At 39.0% G+C, this 18,175-nt stretch overlaps 1 long non-coding RNA gene across 1 annotated transcript in view; it reads left to right on the top strand.

Annotated features, from left to right (window-relative positions):
- Positions 1-615: 615 nt before the first annotated feature.
- LOC143668053 (uncharacterized) overlaps positions 616-18,175 on the top strand; it is a 41,131-nt gene continuing 23,571 nt past the window's right edge. The window contains exons 1-2 of the long non-coding RNA XR_013168265.1: positions 616-748; positions 17,509-17,551. This is a non-coding gene — a long non-coding RNA (uncharacterized LOC143668053). The remainder of the gene's footprint in view (positions 749-17,508; positions 17,552-18,175) is intronic.

The raw sequence follows: 18,175 nt of genomic DNA, 5'->3' as shown, positions 1-18,175 counted from the left end.
GGCAGACTCAAAGCAGCAGTCAAGATAATCTGACTTGCAGAGAATTGTGGTGTTGGCTAGTAAATCATGGAGTACTTAGAAAGAAAATAGATGGGCAGTCTACTAAATTCTTTTTTGAGCTGTATAATTAGAAGAATTCTTGGTCAAGTGAACAGAAGTCTAACTTGAATTACAAAAACAGAGAGTCATGGCCTTTTAATCAATTTCCAGACTTGAGACAGTTTACAGACCCAGAGTTCCTCGAATGAGGGGAGGTCTGGATATCCTTGGGGAAGGATCCTTTTACACTGCCTAATATTTATATTGTTAACCTTCCTCCCTGCCTTCTCCAAGTAGACCTACAACCTTTTACCAGGTTGGCTGTGCCTGGGGAAAAGGAAATGATCAGATATTTCAGAGACAATTAGACACTAGCTCAGAAGTGACACTAATACCAGGAGACTCATAACATCATTCTGGTCCACCATTCAGAGTAGGGGCTTATGGAGGTCAGATGGTCAATGGAATTTTAGCTCAGCTCTTTCTCACAGTGGGTCCAGTGGACCCATTCTGTGGTCATTTCCTTAGTTCCAGAATACGTAATTGGAATCAACATATCAGCAACGGGCAGAATCCCTACATTGGTCCTCTGACTCATGGAGTGAGGGCTATTATGATAGAGAAGTCCAAGTGGAAGCCACCAGAACGGCCCCTACCTAGCAAAATAGTGAATTAGAAGCAATACCATATTCCTGGAGGGATTGCAGAGGTTAGTGCCACTCTTAAGGATTTGAAGGATGTAGGGGTGGTGATTTCCACCACATCCCTATTCAACTTTCCTGTTTGTCCTGTGCAGAAAACAGATGGGACTTGGAGGATGACAGTGGATTATCATAAACTTAACCAGGTGCTGACTTCAATTGCAGCTGCTGTTCCAGATGTGGTATTATTGCTTGAGTAAATCAACACATTGCCTGGTGCCTGGTATGCAGCTATTGATCTGGCAAATGCTTTTTTTCTCAATAGCTGTTAGTAAGAACCACCAGAAACAGTTTGCATTCAGCTGGCAAGGCCAGCAGAATACCTTCATTGTCATGTCTCAGGGGTATATGAACTTTCCAGCCCTGTGTCACAATCTTGTCCCCAGGGACCTTGATCATTTCTCCCTCCCAAAGACATCACACTGGTCCATTATATTGATGATATCATGCTGATTGGACCTAGCGAGCAAGAATTAGCAACTACTATGTGTTGGTAAGGCATTTGCATGTCAGGGGATGGGAGATAAATTCAACAAAATTACACAGGCATTCCACCCTTTCTAGGTGTCCAGTAGTGTGGGGGCATGTCCACATATCCCTTCTAATGTGATGGATAAGCTCTTGCGTCTGCTCCCTCCTACAACCTAAAAGGAAGCACAATGCCTAGTTAGCCTCTTTAGATTCTGGAGACAATGTGTTCCTCAATTGAGTGTGCTACTCCAACCCATTTACAGAGTGGCCAGAAAGGCTGCTGGTTTTCAGTAGAGACTGGAAAAGGAGGAGGCTCTACAACATGTTCAGGCTGTTGTTCAAGCTGCTCTGCCACTTGAGCCCTATGATCCAGCAGATCCAAATGTGCTGGAAGTGTCAGTGGCAATAGAGATGCTATCTGGAGCCTTTGGCAGGACCCTATAGGAGAATCACAACTCAGACACTTAGGATTTTGGAGCAAAGCCATACCATCTCCTCAGAGATCTACTCTCCTTTTGAGAAACAGCTTTTAACCTACTATTGGGCCTTAGCGTTATAATGCTTAACCATGGGCCATCAAGTTACCATGAAGCCTGAGTTGCCTATCATGACCTGAGTGTTGTCTGACCTCCAAGCTATAAAGTTGGGCATGCATAGCAGCACTCCATCATTAAATGGAAATGGTATATTAGAGATAAGTCTCAAGCAATTCTTGGAGGCACGATTAGGTTACATGAGGAAGTGGCCCAAATGCCCATGGCCCCCAATCGTGCCACAATACCTTCTCTTTTCAAGACCAGAATTATGGCCTCTTGGGGAGTTCCTTACAGTCAATTGACTGAGGAAGAGAAAACTTGGGACTGTTTTATAGATGGTTCTGCATGATATGCAGGGACGACCCAGAAGTGGACAGCTGCAGCACTACAATCCCATTCTGGGATGTCCTTAAGGACAGTGGTGAGGGGAAATCCTCTCAGTGGGCAGAAGTTCGAGCAGGTCACATGGTTGTTTATTTTGCTTGGAAGAACTGGTCAGAGGTGCATTTGTATACTGATTCATGTGCTGTTGCTAATGGTTTGGCTGGCTGGGCAGGGACTTGGAAGGAGCATGATTGGAAAATTGGTGACAAAGAGGTCTGGGGAAGAAGTATGTAGATATAACTTTCTAAGTGAGCAAAGAACTTGAAGACATTTGTGTCCCATGTGAATGCTCACCACAGGGTGACTTCAGCAGAGGAAGGTTTTAATGATTAATGGATAAGATGACCCTTACTCTGGATACAAGTCATCTTCCTTCCTCAGCCACTCCTGCCATTGCCCAATGGACTCATGAGCAAAGTGGGCATGGTGGTAGGGATGGAAGTTATGCATGGGCTCAGCAACATGGACTTCCACTCACCAAGACCATCCTGGCTATGGCCACTGTTCAGTGCCCAATCTGCCAGTAGCAGAGACCCATACTCAGTCCCTAATATGGCACCACAGCCTGCTACCTCATAGCAGGCTAATTACATTGGACCACATGCACCATGGAAGGGGCAACAATTTGTTCTAACTGAAATAGACACATACTCCCGATATGGGTTTGCATTCTCTGCATTCAGTGCTTCTGCAAAAACTACCATATGTGGACTTACAGAATGCCTTATCCACCATCATAGCATTCAACCAAGCATTGCTTCTGATCAAGGAACCCACTTCACAGTAAATGCATTGCAGGAATGGGCACATGCTCATGGAATTCTCTCATTTTACCATGCTCCCCATCATCCAGAGGGAGCTGAGTTTATAGAACACTAGAATGGCCTTTTGAAAACCCAATTACAGTGCCAACTAGGTGGAAATATCTTGCAGGGATGGGGCAATGTCCTCCAGGAAGCTGTGTATGGTCTGATTCAGCATCCACTCTAAGTTGCTCTTTCACCCATAACCAGGATTCACAGGTCCTGGAATCAAGGGGTGGAAATGGCAGTGGCACCACTCACTATCACCCCTAGTGATCCACCAGGAAAATTTTTGCTTCCTGTCCCTGAAAACTTAAGCTCTGCTGGTCTACAGGTCTTAGTTCCAAAAGGAGTAGTACTCCTACCAGGAGACACAACAGTGATTCCATTGAACTGGGAGTTAAAACTGCCACCTGGCCACTTTTGGCTATTCATGCCACTGAATTAACACATACAAAATGGGATTGCTGTTCTGTCTGGGGTGATTGATCCTGACTATCAAGGGGAAGTAGGACTGCAACTACACAATGGAGGTAAAGAAGAGTTTTCCTGTGAGTACTGGAGATCCCCAAGGGCGGTCTCTTAGTACTACCATGCCCTATGATTAAAGTTAATGGAAAACTCCAACAACCCAATCCAGGCAGGACTACCAATTGCCCAGAAACTTCAGAAATGAAGGTATGAGTCACTCTACCTGGAAAAAAACCATGGCCACCTGGAGTGCTTGCCAAGGGTAAAAGTAACAGAATGGGTAGTAGGAGAAGGTAGTGATAAATATGAACTATGACCATGTGACCAGTTACAGAAATGAGTACTATGATTGTATGAATATTTCCTCCCTGTCTTGTTATGAATAGGTTTGTATTTGTACATAAGCAAATATCTTGTTTTCTTCTTATCGTATGATATGTTATATTGTTCATGAAATATTATTTAAGTTATAGGATATGAAGTTTATGAGTGAATGTTACTTAAGAACTTGCACCCTATTCTGGAGAGATGTAATGCATTTCTGGTTGTATGCAGGACAGTTGAGTATTGTTAGGCAAAACATATGTCTGTTATTGTGTTCTATTTGAAAATTAAGCATGTTTCAAGGTGATGTGCATAACTGCCAAGTTGACAAGGGGTGGACTGTGATGGTTAGTTTCTGTTGTCAACTTGGCCAAGTGATGATGAAGCCCAGTTATCTGGTCAGGAGAGCGCTAGCCTGACCTTTTTTGCAAGGATATTTTGTGACTAGTTGATATGTATTAAATCATCAGTCAGTTGATCACACCTGTGGCTGATCACATCTGCAATCAACTAAGGTATGTCTCCCACAAAGAAATAATCCAATCGGCTGAAGGTTTTTAAGGGATAAGGGAGACTCTTTCACTGCTTCTTCAGCCAGCAAGCCAATCCTGTGGAGTTTGTCCAGACCGTTCTTTGGAGCCACCAGCTTCCCAGTCTGCCCTACAAATTTTGGGCTTTCATTCCATGGTTTCATGAGTCACCTTTATAAAGCTCATATTCATTGATCTCTCCTGTTGGTTCTGTTTCTCTACATTATCCTAACACACCGAGTATTATAGGAAATATTTTTAACATTTATTGGCCTTGAATACCACTAGGTGAATAACTGATTGATTTAGAAGACTTTTCATCTGTAGGTAGGGCAAATCTACTTTTGGGGATTTTAAGGTTTTTTGTAACTTCAGACTTTGTTGTTACTATGCATTGAATAGAAAATAAGTTCATTTGTACTGAAAATAGTACTGGAAATTTTAATTTATGCTTCTGTTGTAATCAATAATTATATACTTTCTAAAAAACTTTTAAAATTGTATAATATAACATGTATACAAAGCAAAGTAAGAAAAAAACAATAGTTTTCAAAGCACTCTTCAACAAGTAATTACAGGACAGATCCCAGAGTTAGTCATGGGCTAGAATGCCATCATCTCAGATTTTCCCTTCTAGCTGTCCAGAATATAGGAGGGTATAAGGAATACATATGTTTTAATCATCACAATCAACTTTTTAATTTTTTTTATGAAAAATAACATACATATATATATATATAAAATACAGTTCAAAGCACAGCATCACAATTGGTTGTAGAACAGATTTCAGAGTTTCACGTGGGTTGCAATTCCACAATTTCAGATTTTTCCTTCTAGTTACTTTCCTTCTAAGTTACTGGAGACTAAAAGAGATATTAAGTTAATGATTCAGCAATCATGTTCATTTGTTAAATCCTGTCTTCTCTGTATCTTTCTATCCCTCTCTTTAGGTGTATTTGGGCTCTGGCCATTCTAACTTTTTCATGTTGGAAGGGGCTGTCAGTAATATAAGGCAGGGAGCTGGAACTAGCTAATGTCCTAGAGGCTGATCCCTCTAAGTTTCAGGACTTATTTAGTCCAGGGACCCATCTGGAGGTTGTAGGTTTCTGGGAAGTTATCCTAGTGCATGGAACCTTTGTAAAATCTTACGTATTTCCCTAGGCATTCTTCAGAATTGGCTGGAATGGTTTTGGTTGAAGTTTGGCCAGTTATGATAGGTAGCAATATCTAACAGAAGCTTGCATAAGAGCAACCTCTAGAGTAGCCTCTCAACTCTATTTGAAGTCTCTCTGCCACTGATACTTTATTAGTTACACTTCTTTTCTCCCTTTTGGTCAGGCTGGGATTGTGATCCCATGGTGCCAGGGCCAACTTCATCCCTCGATGTCATCTCCCATGCCACCAGGGAGACTTTCACTCTTAGATCTCATGTCCCCTTTTGTTCAGGATGGAATTGTTGATCCCATGGTGCCAGCGCCGAACTCATCCCTGGGAGTCATCTGCCACCCTGCCAAGAAGACTTTCACCCCTCGATGTCATGTCTCACATAGGGCGAAGGGCAATGCTTTCACTTGCAGAGTTAGGATTAGAGTGAGGCCACATCTGAGCAACAAAAACGGTCCTCAAGAAGTAACTCTTAGGTATAGCTATAGGTCATTTAAGCTTCTCCACTACCTGCATAAGGTTCACAAGAGTAAGCTTCAAGATCAAGGGCTTGGCCTATTGATTTTTGTGCCCCTAAAGTTTGACACAGTATCAAGGGATTCCCTGATGGTAAAGTTTAATAGCTCCATATTTTTTTCCTTATTCTTCAAGGGAGTTTGTCAATATTTTTGATTATCTGCTTAATATATTTTAGGATGTATCCAGGTACTACATTAAGCTATACAGGATTAAAAGTCCTCTTTCTTATTCTGGGCTCCCTGTGTTTCAGTTGTTCAAATGAGTTATACAGATAGGTTGAGTTAGATTATGTGCTACAGACCATTTAGGTTCCAGACCAAATAAACCTTTCTCCCTTTGGTCTCAAAGAGTATGTGTTGTTCTAAAATATAGACAATGTCTTCCTTACCCCTGTATTCTGAATTACTTTAACCCTGACCTGATCAGCTCCATTCTTATCTCTAAATACAAGGATATATATATATATATAAATACATATTTAATATATGCGTTTTTTATATACATATGTAAAAAACAGCTTCTCAAAACCCAGAAATAATAATTACCACTCTGGACAAAATGTGTCTGCTATAAGAGCTTCCAATCTAGGCCTTGGTTTTCTTATAATCATTTTCTAAAGGAGATCATACAATAATTGTTGTTTTATTTCTGGCTTATTTTGCCTCATTAAATGTCCCACAGGTTCATTCACATCGTTGCATGCCTCACGACTTTTTTTCCTTTTTGTAGCAGCACAATATTCAATCATATGTATACACCATCATTCACCAATCTATTTCTCAGTCGGTGCATCCTTCAGCCGTCTTTACCATGGTCATAAAAGTGGAGTCATAAAGGATCTATCCTTCTGTCTCTGGTTTATTTCACTCAGCACTATGTCTTCAAGTCTCCTCCATCTTGTCATGTGCTTCAGGACGTCATTTTGTCTTACTGCTGCATGATATCCCATCATATGTATATAGCACATTTTGTTAATCCACTCATTTGTTGATGGGCATTTGGTTTGTTTCCATCAGGTGGTGATTGGGAATAATGCTGCTATGAACATTGGTGTGCAAATGTCTGTTTGTGTTATTGCTTTCAGCTCTTCTGGGTAAATGCCAGATTGTGTTATTGCTGGGTTATAGGGCAACTCGATATTTAGTTTCCCAAGGAATGCCAAACTGTCTTCCATAGTGGCTGCCTGATTATACCTTCCCATTAGGAGTGCATAAGTGTCCCAATTTCTCCACATCTTCTCCAACATTTATAGTTTCTTGTTTGTTTAATAACAGCCATGCTAATAGGTATGAAGTGGTATCTCATTGTAGTCTTGATTTGCATTTCCCTTATAGCCAATGAAAATGAACATCTCTTCATGTGCTTTTGAGATGTCTGTGTTTACTCTTCAGAAAAAATGCCTATTCTTGTAACTGGGTTGTTTGTTCTTTTGTTGTTGAGTTGTATGATTTCTTTATATATACAGGATATCAAACCTTTGTCCAATATATGATTTCCAAATATTTATTCCCATTGAGTTGGCTGCCTCTTCACCTTTTTGACAGGCTTTTGGGGTGCAGATGCTTTTGATTTTGAGGAGTTTCTATTTACCTAAGTTTTCTTGGTTTGTGCCTTGGGTGTAAAGTTTAGGAAGCTACCTCCTATTAATAGGTCTTGAAGATGGTTCCCTGTATTTTCTTCTAGAAGCTTTATGGTGCTCATTCTTATCTTTAGGTGTTTGATCCACTTTGAGCTAATTTTTGTATAGGATGTAAGGTAAGGGTACTCTTTCATTCTTTTGTATAACGTGTAAGGTAAGTGTGTACTCATTCATTCTTTTGTATAGGGTGTAAGGTAAGTGTCCTCTGTCATTCTTTTGGCTATTGATATCCAGTTCCTCCATGCCCATTTATTAAAAAGACTATTTTGTCCTGGTTCCATGGGTTTGGGGACCTTGTCAAAAATCAATTCACCATAGATTTGGTGGTCTATATCTGCACTCTCGATTTGACTCATTGGTCAATACTTCTATCTTTGTGCCAGTATCGTGCTGTTTTGACCACTGTGGCTTTATAATAAGTTTTAAAGTCAGGGAGTGTTAATCCTCCCACTTTGTTCTTCTTTTTTAGGATGCTTTTAGTTATTTGGTTTCTTTTTTCCTTCCAGATGAATTTGGTAACTAGCTTTTCCAAGCCTTCAAAGTAGATTATTGGAATTTTGATCGGTACTGTGTTGAAGCTATAGATTAATTCAGGTAGAATTGACATCTTAACTATATTTAACCTTCCTATCTATGAGCACAGAACGTATTTCCATCTATTTAGATGTCTTTGATTTCTTTTAGCAATGTTATAAGTTTTCTGTTTATAAGTTTTTACATCCCTAGTTAAGTGCATTCTTAAGTACTTGATTCTTTCACTTGCTATTTTGAATGGAATTTTTTCCTCAACTGACTCCTCAGTTAGGTCATTGCTTGTGTATAAAAACATTCTGATTGTTGCACATTCATTTTAAATCCCACTACCTTGCTGAATTTGTTGATTAGCTCAAGTAACTTTGCTGTAGACTTCTGAGGACTTTCCAAGTTGTATCATGTCATCTGCAAATAATGAAAGTTTTACTTCTTCCTTTCCAGTTTGGATGCCTTTTATTTCTTTGTCCTGCCTGATTGCTCTAGCTAAAACTTCTAGCATAATATTGAATAATAGTGGTGACAGTGGCTTTCTTTTCTATTCCTGATCTTAGGGGGAAAGCTTTCAGTCTCTCTCCATTGAGCACAATGTTGGCTATCAGTTTTTCATATATTCCCTTTATCATATCGAGGAAATTACCTTTGAGTCCTATCTTTTGAAGTGTTTTTATCAGAAAAAGATGTTGAATTTTGTGGAATGCTTTTTCAGTATCAATTGAGATGATCATGTGATTTTTTCATTTTGATTTGTTAATGTACTGTATTACATTAATTGATATTAACTGTGTTGAACCATCCTTGCATTCCTGGTATAAGCCCTACTTGGTTGTGGTGTATAATTCTTTTAATGTGTTATTGGACCCAATTTGGTAATATTTTGTTGAGAATGTTTTCATCTATATTAATTAGGGAGATTTGGCCTGTAGTTTTCTGTGCCGGTCTGAATCTGTGGTAGACCCCAGAAAAGCCATGCCCTTTGATCCTCATTCAATATTGCTGGGTGGGAGCATTTTGATTGTTTTCATGAAGATGTGACCTGCCAATTGTGGGTGGTAACTTTTGATTAGATTATTTCCATGGAGGTGTGTCTCCACCCACTGAAGGTGGAGTTGCTTACTGGAATCCTTCAAAAGAGGAAACATTTTGGAGAGAGTCCCTTTTTGGTAGAGCCACGAGAAAGCCAGCAGACACTGCCATGTTCGGCATGTGTCCTTCCAGCTGAGAGAGAAATGTTGAACCTTGTCGGCTTTCTTGAACCAAGGTATCTTTTTCCGGATGCCTTAAATTGGACACTTTTATAGATTTGTTTTAATTGGGACATTTTCTCGACCTCAGAACTGTAAACTAGCCACTTATTAAATTCCCCTTTTTAAAAGTCATTATGTTTCTGGTATATTGCATTCCAGCAGCTAACAAACTAGAACACTTTCCTTTCTTATAGCATCTTTACCTGGTTTTGATATTGAAGTGATATTAGCTTCATAAAATGAGTTAGGTAGTGTTCCTTTTTCCACAATTTTTTGGAAAGGTTTGAGCTTTGGGCTTTTCTTCATAGGAAGAGTTTTGATGACTGGCTGAATCTCTTTACTTGTGATTGGTTTGTTGAGATCTTCTATTTCTTCCTCAGTCAGTGTAACTTGTTTATGAGTTTCCAGGAATTTAACCATTTCATCTAAATAGTCTAGTTTGTTTGTATATAGTTGTTCATAGTATCCTCTGCTGCCCTATGTGCTGCAGAAAACTCCCAGGCCACCCACACTCTGGAATTGCCATCTCAGTCACCCTCCCACCCCTTCTCCATCTGTTCCTTGGAGCAGATCTACTTGATCTACCCTATCCGCCACTTTCCCAGAATTCCCTATACTTGCCTATACATACATTTTGAAAGGCCAGATAAATTACAGCATTTATTCCTATTGTCATTTTAAGTAAATTGCAGTAAGAAGAGGAATCTGTATGCATTGAGTAAAGTGCTATAGAAGATAAGGTAGGATTTATTTTGCCTGAAAATTAAGTGTACAATCACAATGGACTGGGATAAACAAGGCAGCAACTTCTGGCCTACACTTTCATCCTTACTAGACTGCCATGACACCAGTTTTCCATTCTTAATGTATCAAAATTCTCTTTGTTAGAGTTATTATCTTGATTAGATGATGAATTTGAGGAAGGTGAAAGGAGAATAAGCACAGGGGTCAAGATAGAGCACATATGCTTATAGTAAAATAACTCCTTATCTAACAGGGTGAGAGAGAACTAGTGCATTAGACTAAGACCCTGTTACCTCTAGGCCTTCTATACTCTTATCAGGAAGCCCTAGAAATCCATTTTTTCCTAGTCACCAATTCTCACAGCCTCTCACATCTGCCTTGCATCTACTGGTACTATTTTAACTATTCCCTTTATGTCCATGTCAGCCACCAAAGGAGCCCCAGACACCTAGGTCACCTCTCCTCTCCCACGTGCTAATCTCCATTGAGCTTTATATATTCCATTTTCTGTTCTATTTTCCTGTACTTTCCCAACTACTAAAATTCATTTACTATGACTGCTGAAATTCTAGTTCCATTTGAAATAAAATCTCCTGTATCCTCCACCTATTCCCTGAATTTTCTTTTCACCTGGCTCTCCCTTGAGGCTTCTGCTTCCCTGTGAGCAATGTCAAGTGATGGCTTTTTTTTTTTGTTCCACAGTTCTCTCACCACTGAGCTTAAAGATGGAAATGGTCTCCTCCTTGAACCTTACTACTGTTTCCAGACAATGCTCTCTTCCTCCTTTCAACAGCCTCAACTTTTAATCTCAGATTATATCTCATTATCTTTTATTCTTGCTATCATCTATTGATTGCCATCTTTTCCTTTTATATATTTTTATGGTTTCACTCCTTGCACATTCTTCCTCTCTTTAAAATACTTCTAGTTCTTGCTAATTTCAATATGCATGCAGGTAATTCTTCCAATACCCTGGCCTGTTAGTTCTTGAACTTTTCTTAAATGATCTTGCCTCCAGCCTACTGTAGCCTCTCACTCTGATGATTATATCCTAGGCCTTCAATTTGTCAATAAATGCAAACTTTCCATAATCCTAATTTACTATATACGACTCTCTAACCAACAGCTTCTTCAAACTCACATTGTGATGGAACCTAAGGTTCATTGATCCACTACTTTTCACCTGTCCCTCTTCTTTTGACATCTTCATTACCATTTTTACCTTGTTTAATTTCATGGGAAGTAATAACAATCTCTCCTTTGCACTTACTCTTGACTTCCTTCCATTACCTCATCTCTCCATTCATGTACTGCTTGATAAAACTACAATTGGATTAAATCCACCTATCTTACTTCTTTGAGCCTACAACCATGCAGCTTAATGCTGTTGAAGAAAAACTTGCAGTATGACTGATCTCATTAAATTCATGATACAAATGTCATATGGGCATTTAATGATGCCAAGCTATCATATTGGTATATTCTCTCTACCCTTCTCCTACACAATCGCTTCACAGCTTTTTTTCCCTCTCAAACCCATAAACCCTTTTCCCCTGTCATCGTTCTCAGCTTCTCACCAAGGAAAGCGTTAAGAAGAGAATTTCCATGGAAATATGACAATTATATTTATCCAACTATTAGTAGCTAAACCTTCATACTATCTTTCTTTCTATTGCCACAGATGAGCTAACCATCCTTTATCTGAAGTCAGCCCATCTTCCTGAGTACTTGATCTCAGTCTCTCTCACTATACAAAGTCATTGCTCTAGCATACCTTCCTTCTATCTTCTATATACTTTCTTTGCTCTCTAGTAGATCATTGCCATCAGCATGCAAATGTACTTTTTGTTTCCACCCATCTAAAACGATAGCTTCTTTTGGTCCCACGCCCCCACTAGTTACCACCTGTTTCAGTTTCTAGAGCTGCTTAAGCAAATATTATGAAATTGGTTGGGTTAAACAATGGGAATTTATTTGCTCATGGTTTGAGGCTGGGAAAAGGTCCAAATCAAAGGGTCATCAAGGTGCTGCTTTCTTACCAAAGACTGTGCCATTCTGGGGCTTGCTGCTGGTCATCTTTGGTCCTTGGTTATGCTGTCACCTGGCAATACACATGGCAGTGTCTCCTGTCCAGTCTTTTTTCTTCCTGTAACTTTTTCCCTCTGTCTCTGAATGTCATTCTGTTATAAAGGACTCCAGTAATAGGATTAAGATCTATCCTGACTGAAGTGGATCACACCTTAAATGAAGTAACCTCATCAAAAGGTCCTACTTACAATAAGTTCACACCCACAGGAATGGATTAAACTTAAGAACATGTGTTTTCTGAGGGTGTATAGCTTCAATCACACTACCCCTTTTATTTTATTTATTTTGCTGCAAAATTCCTCAGAAGAGTTGTCTGTATTGGCTGTCCTCAAGTACTCTTCTCTCATTTTCTCTTAAACTTACTCCAGTCAGGATGTGTTCCACTGTACTATAATGAATTGGCTCCTGTCAGGATAACCAGTGATTTCTATATGACTAAATCCAGTATTCAGTTCCCAGTCCTCATTTTATTTTATCAGCACATTTGACATAGTTGATGACATGATCTTCCTTGATTCACTTTCTTCACATGGCTTTTATTACACACTCTCTTTTGGTTTTCCTCATAGCTCAGTGGTGACTCTTGCCCAGTCTCCATTGATGATTTCCCTTTTTCTCTCTGGACTTGTAATGTTGTAGTGCCCTAAGGATTGAGCACTTTTCATGCCTTGGATCCTCTTCTTTTTTTAAATCTATGTTCACTCATTCAACACTGTCACCTAATACCAAGCTCATGATTTCTCTTCTGAGATTATCTTATTATCCCACTTTCTACAAGACATCTTCACTTAGATGTCTATCAGACATCACAAAATCAGTGTGTACATGCTGAAGTACTGATATTCTCTCCTCTCCTCACTCTCCTCATAGCCATTCCCACTTTGGTTGATGAAGATTCTATCTTTAGAGCTAGTTGCTCTGTGGAATTATCTTTAACTTAATTCTGTTTCTTATGGTCCATATCTGATCCCTTAAGACATATTTATGGCTCAACTTTCACATATATCCAAAATTCAAAGCCCTCCAGTGGCCTCTAAAGTTTTACATACCCCAGCTCTCAATTTCTCATTTCACTTGATGCTGAGAGCCATGAAGAAACCCACGTGGTCTTTTAACATCCTTCCACAGAAGGGTCCTTGTTCAACAGTTCCTCTTCTCTAGCACGGACTTCTTCCAGCTATCCAACCCATCTCTTTAAGATTTTTCTAAAATATCACCTACTCAATGAGGTCTACTTCAAACTACATTCTCACTCCCACCTTGTCTCCCTTAACCTGGCTTACATAACTCAAATATGAGAATTTTCCTCTTAATAAGCCTTTTACATCTCTATTTTCAAAATAAAGGATTTAAAGAATATGTCAAGGGGATGCATTTACTCAGAAGTATTTGCTATATTAGTATTTTATACTTTTATGCAGTTATTTAGTGGAAATGGATATACAGTTTCCAATGCTGAAGAAGTTTTCTAAAAAAATGTAACAAAAAATCAGTGATGCAAATACTAAAGAGACTTGGATACTAAAGTGGACACAGCTTAAGAATATAGCTGACTTTTGTCCCCATAAAAATAATTACTAGCTATTATAGGGAACTTTCAATATTTCTACTACTGTGAATAGCTGATATTTATGGAGTACTTACTAATTGTCATGCTCTTATCTAAGTGTGGTATATTCAATCTGTTATTTAAGTTCACAGTAATACTGTGATGTAGCGTCTAATATCTAATATATCCTTTATAGATGATGAAAATGAAAGATAGAGATTAAATAACTTGCCCAAATTCACATAGCCAGCAAATTGTAAAGCTGGAATTTGAACCCAGGCAATCTGACTTCAATGACCTTAGTCTTAACCTCTGCCTCCTCTTCTCACATTTACCGTTGCAGTGACTATACACAATCCCATGACTTGGTATTTAATTGTCTTTGTTTTATTGATAAAGAACCTGAAGCTCAGAGAAGCTGTTAATGAATGGTCACACTGAATGGATCCATGAAATCTGAAGGGAAAAAAAAAACCCAAACCTGTGGAAGCTAATATATGTTATTTTCCTTTAAAAATTTAAAGGCTTAATTATCATGCTGTTTCATAATATTTGGAGTCAGAAGTGCTTATAAGCTGTATGTCCTTGAGTCACTAGGCCAATCTATGCAAACCATTGTTACTTCATTTGCAACAAGGAGAAGTCATACCCAATTTATAGTAAGGCTGTGAGGATCAACTGAAATAATGTCATAAGTGCCTAGTGTAATGCTTAACATAGTAGGTGCTCAAATCTTCCCCGAGTATGAGGAAGCAGAGGAGAAAGACTTTTTTACAAATAGAAGAGAGTGAGAGGTACCTAGTTCTGTTGCTGTGGACAAGAGCTAATGGCATGTGATGCTCATCTATCATTAATTGCATCTGCAATAGGCTAGGGGGAGTGCTTACTGCAATGAATGACATTTGATTTAATTGGCTGAATGCTTAAATGAGAGAGCTCAACACAGCACAGCCCAAGCAGCTCAGCATACCTCATCTCATCACTCTCAGCTGAGCCCAGATCTTTGGAGATGCAGAAAGGAATCGCCCTGGGGAAAGCTGTTGGAACCCAGAAGCCTGGAGAGAAGGCCAGCAGAGATCATCCTGTGCCTTCCTGTATAAGAGAGACCCTCAGATGAAAGTTAACTGCCTTTCCTATGAAGAACTATACATTTTTAACTAAATGAATTCCCTTTTATTAAAAGCCAATCCATCTCTGGTGTGTTGCATTCTGGCAGCTTTGGTAGAGTAGAACAGCAGGCATCTAAAATTCTCCTGGATCAAAGATTCCTACCCATCCCCAATCTGTTAATCAGTAAATGTTCTTATTGGTGTTGGGTGTGTAACAACCTCTTAACTGGAAATAACAGAAGCAGAATTTTATTAGGAAAGAAGTAGTAGCTCTCCATTGAATGTTAAATATATTTCTTTAATTTCTCCTTTGGAGATCTGGCAAGAATTCTTGAGTTAGGTAAAAGGTTATATGCAATTTCCTGGAAAATCCCTTCCAACTCAGAGACTATAGGAATCTATGATTTTAAAGTTGTGGGAGGGCAGGATAGGGAACTGGTTGGCAGAATGTGTTGCATTTCCCTGGTGAAAGTTTAAAGCAATTTCTTGCTATTACTTATAGTTCTAGTTTGACCATAACATCATTCTTCTTCTTCCCTCCCCCCCTTCTTTCCTTTCTCTTTTATTCAATACGTGTATTTCCTGAATGCCAAACACTGTTCTGCATGCTGGAGATTCATACAGTGGTGAACAAAACTGACCAAGTCCCCACTCTCATGGAATTTACATTCTAATACGTATGAGAAATAATAAATCAGTAAACAAGTGAACAATAATATAATATCAGGAGGTGCTAGATGCTATGGAAATAAGTAAAGCAGGATACCCTACAACATAGTCAGGAAAGAGTTGGGGAAGTCTCTATGGTACGATGAGATCTGAATATAGACTTGAATGAAGGCAGGGAATAAGCCATGTGACTATGGGAAGAGCATTCCAGGTGAGATTAGGGCAAGTGCAAAGACCCTGAGGTGTGAGTGTGCTTGGCAAATATCAGGACCGATGTCGCTGCCAGAGTGGTGGGGCAGGATAAAGACCATGGAAGTTCATTTGGAAGGTAGTCAGTGGTTAGATCATAGAAGTCTTTTTGAGCCATGGAATGGGGTTTGGATTTTATTCTAAGCACTAAGGTAAGCCACTGCAGGGTTTTAAGTAAAGGGGTGAAGTGATCTGCTATGTAGAGAGAAGCCAGAATGGGGGAGGAGAGTAGAAGCTGGAGGGCATAGGCTCTGGCAGTTTTCTTCCATACTCCTAATTTTTTTGTTGTACCCAAAGCTCTCACTTGAGAATCTGAAGGAATTACGGATCAAAAGAGAAGGGGAGAGAGATAATAGAAATATTCACGAGCAGTATAAGCAGGAAACATTGAGACAGGAACTATAGAAAAAAATCAGGAGAGGGTTCCTGAACTTTTAACTAATGGCTGCTATTCCCTTTTGCCTCTAATATACATAGGTGTTCACCCCAAATAAAGCTTTAGTAAAGGGAAATTTCTCCTGAAGTATGGGAACAGGGAAATGATTGAGCACCATGGAGCAGAACAGGAGCAAAAGTGCACAGAAATCTATTCAGAGAGTCAATAATAAACCAGGAAAGCTAGAAGGAGGGGGAAATGAGTGAAAAGTGTTAGCAAACTTCGTGTTATGATGAAATGCATCAAAATCTGCATTTCTGGCTGAACATACTAAACCTTGCTATTGTCAGACACTGAGCACAGGCAGGTAGACTCTAGAAATTATCAGCCTTCAATTTAATTCTTATTACCAATTCTCCTCCAACATGGCAAGGATAAATAATGGAAATCAATGTTCTCCTCCTTGACTTCCCTCTATCAATCTTCCTCACCTTCAGTTTCTATGAGGATGCAACAAACTCAGGTACTTTTTGTGACCATGAAAAGATCCAACTCATCCTTTTGATATCCAAATTTGTGAAGGTGATATTTCAATGCATATTTCATCTTGACACTCTTTCACCCTGTGGCTGCACTTCATAAGAGGAAATACAGCTCCAGTAATGATTAATTGGTAACTGACTCTAGAATAGGAAATTCAACACAAGGCTGGGAATGATAATGCAGTTTCAAAGTCCTTTGCTTATGAAAATGTTTTATCATAATTTGAAAACCCCGCTTGTTTTCACATGAAACTATGAAGTAGGTTATTGTCACTGCCATTCTAAAGATGAATTTGTAGAGCTTGGATAAATTTAACAAGGTCTTATCAGAGGTTATTGGCTTAATCAGGACAGAAAACTCACAGTCCTTGTTTCATCAGATTATTGACTTTCAAGTCATAATTACAGTGGCAAATGGAATGACCAGGGATCAAGTGTTAAGAAGTAAGACAGGTATAGGAGGCCTTTGGTGCAAAAAAGCTAGAAACAAAAGGGCTATCATTCATGCAACAGACATAACATGAACCACATTCTTAAGCCTCTAAGGACCAGTGAAATAAAATTATGTATTTGTTTTTTTTCATTGTTGTTATTTGTACTGTCTATTACTTGAATACTGCTTTTGCTTTTATGTTTGTCAAGTAATTCCATGGTGGCTCTTACCTCCAGTAGAAAACACCAAAGTAGGGTGTGATGTTCTTATGAGCAACAGGATGTTTTTCCATGTTTCATACTCAGGGAGGGCAAATGGTGAATGGAAAAAATAAGATAAAAATGTAATAGAGGTTTTAACAAATCATTCTAACTTTCCTTTTTTTTTTAGATCTTATGAGCTATTATTCTATTGAGAGAGAAGGACATTAAAGGTGAGAACAAGAGAGACTGGTGTACTATTTTGCTCAATTTTCCCCTATGATGGTTAGCAAAAGAAGGTCTTTGTATATTACATATGTGAATCATAGAAAAAACTCGAGATGGGTAAGAAAAAAAGATCAGGCTTTCTGATCCAGAGAAGGGAATTATTTTACTTGGCTCTGATGCTGAAGATTTCAAAGGAAGATCCTCAGTGTCCTTATTCCTATCCCCATCTAGGAATGATAGGTTAGGATAAAGACAAGCAGAGTGGTAACAGTCCTATTCCAAAATAGACCAAAGGCATGGCTCTGAGGGCTGACAGTAACACTGCTTATTAGTCCAGATATGGTCAGGACTAACCTATAACCAAATAACAGCCCTTTCAGAACCATGTGTGAGGAATAAGGAAATATTTCTAACCTCTACTCATCAAGAGTAAGAAATTAAAAGCAAGGGCAATGGGTGAATGCATAGTACATGTGAAAAAAGCCTTGGGATATCCATGTCAAGTCAAAATAGTGCAAGCGAAATTTGATTTGCCCTCCTCCCTTTGAGGAAAAAAAATCTATGAGACTATTCCAGTATAGTAGTTCATTATTGCTGAGTTTTTCCTCAATTGTCTATACCAGACAATT

The sequence above is a fragment of the Tamandua tetradactyla genome, chromosome 24, assembly GCF_023851605.1.
Source record: "Tamandua tetradactyla isolate mTamTet1 chromosome 24, mTamTet1.pri, whole genome shotgun sequence".
Classification (NCBI taxonomy): Eukaryota; Metazoa; Chordata; class Mammalia; order Pilosa; family Myrmecophagidae; genus Tamandua; species Tamandua tetradactyla.
Note: the sequence above shows the minus strand (reverse complement) of the source record. Positions and strands in the feature narration are given on the sequence as shown.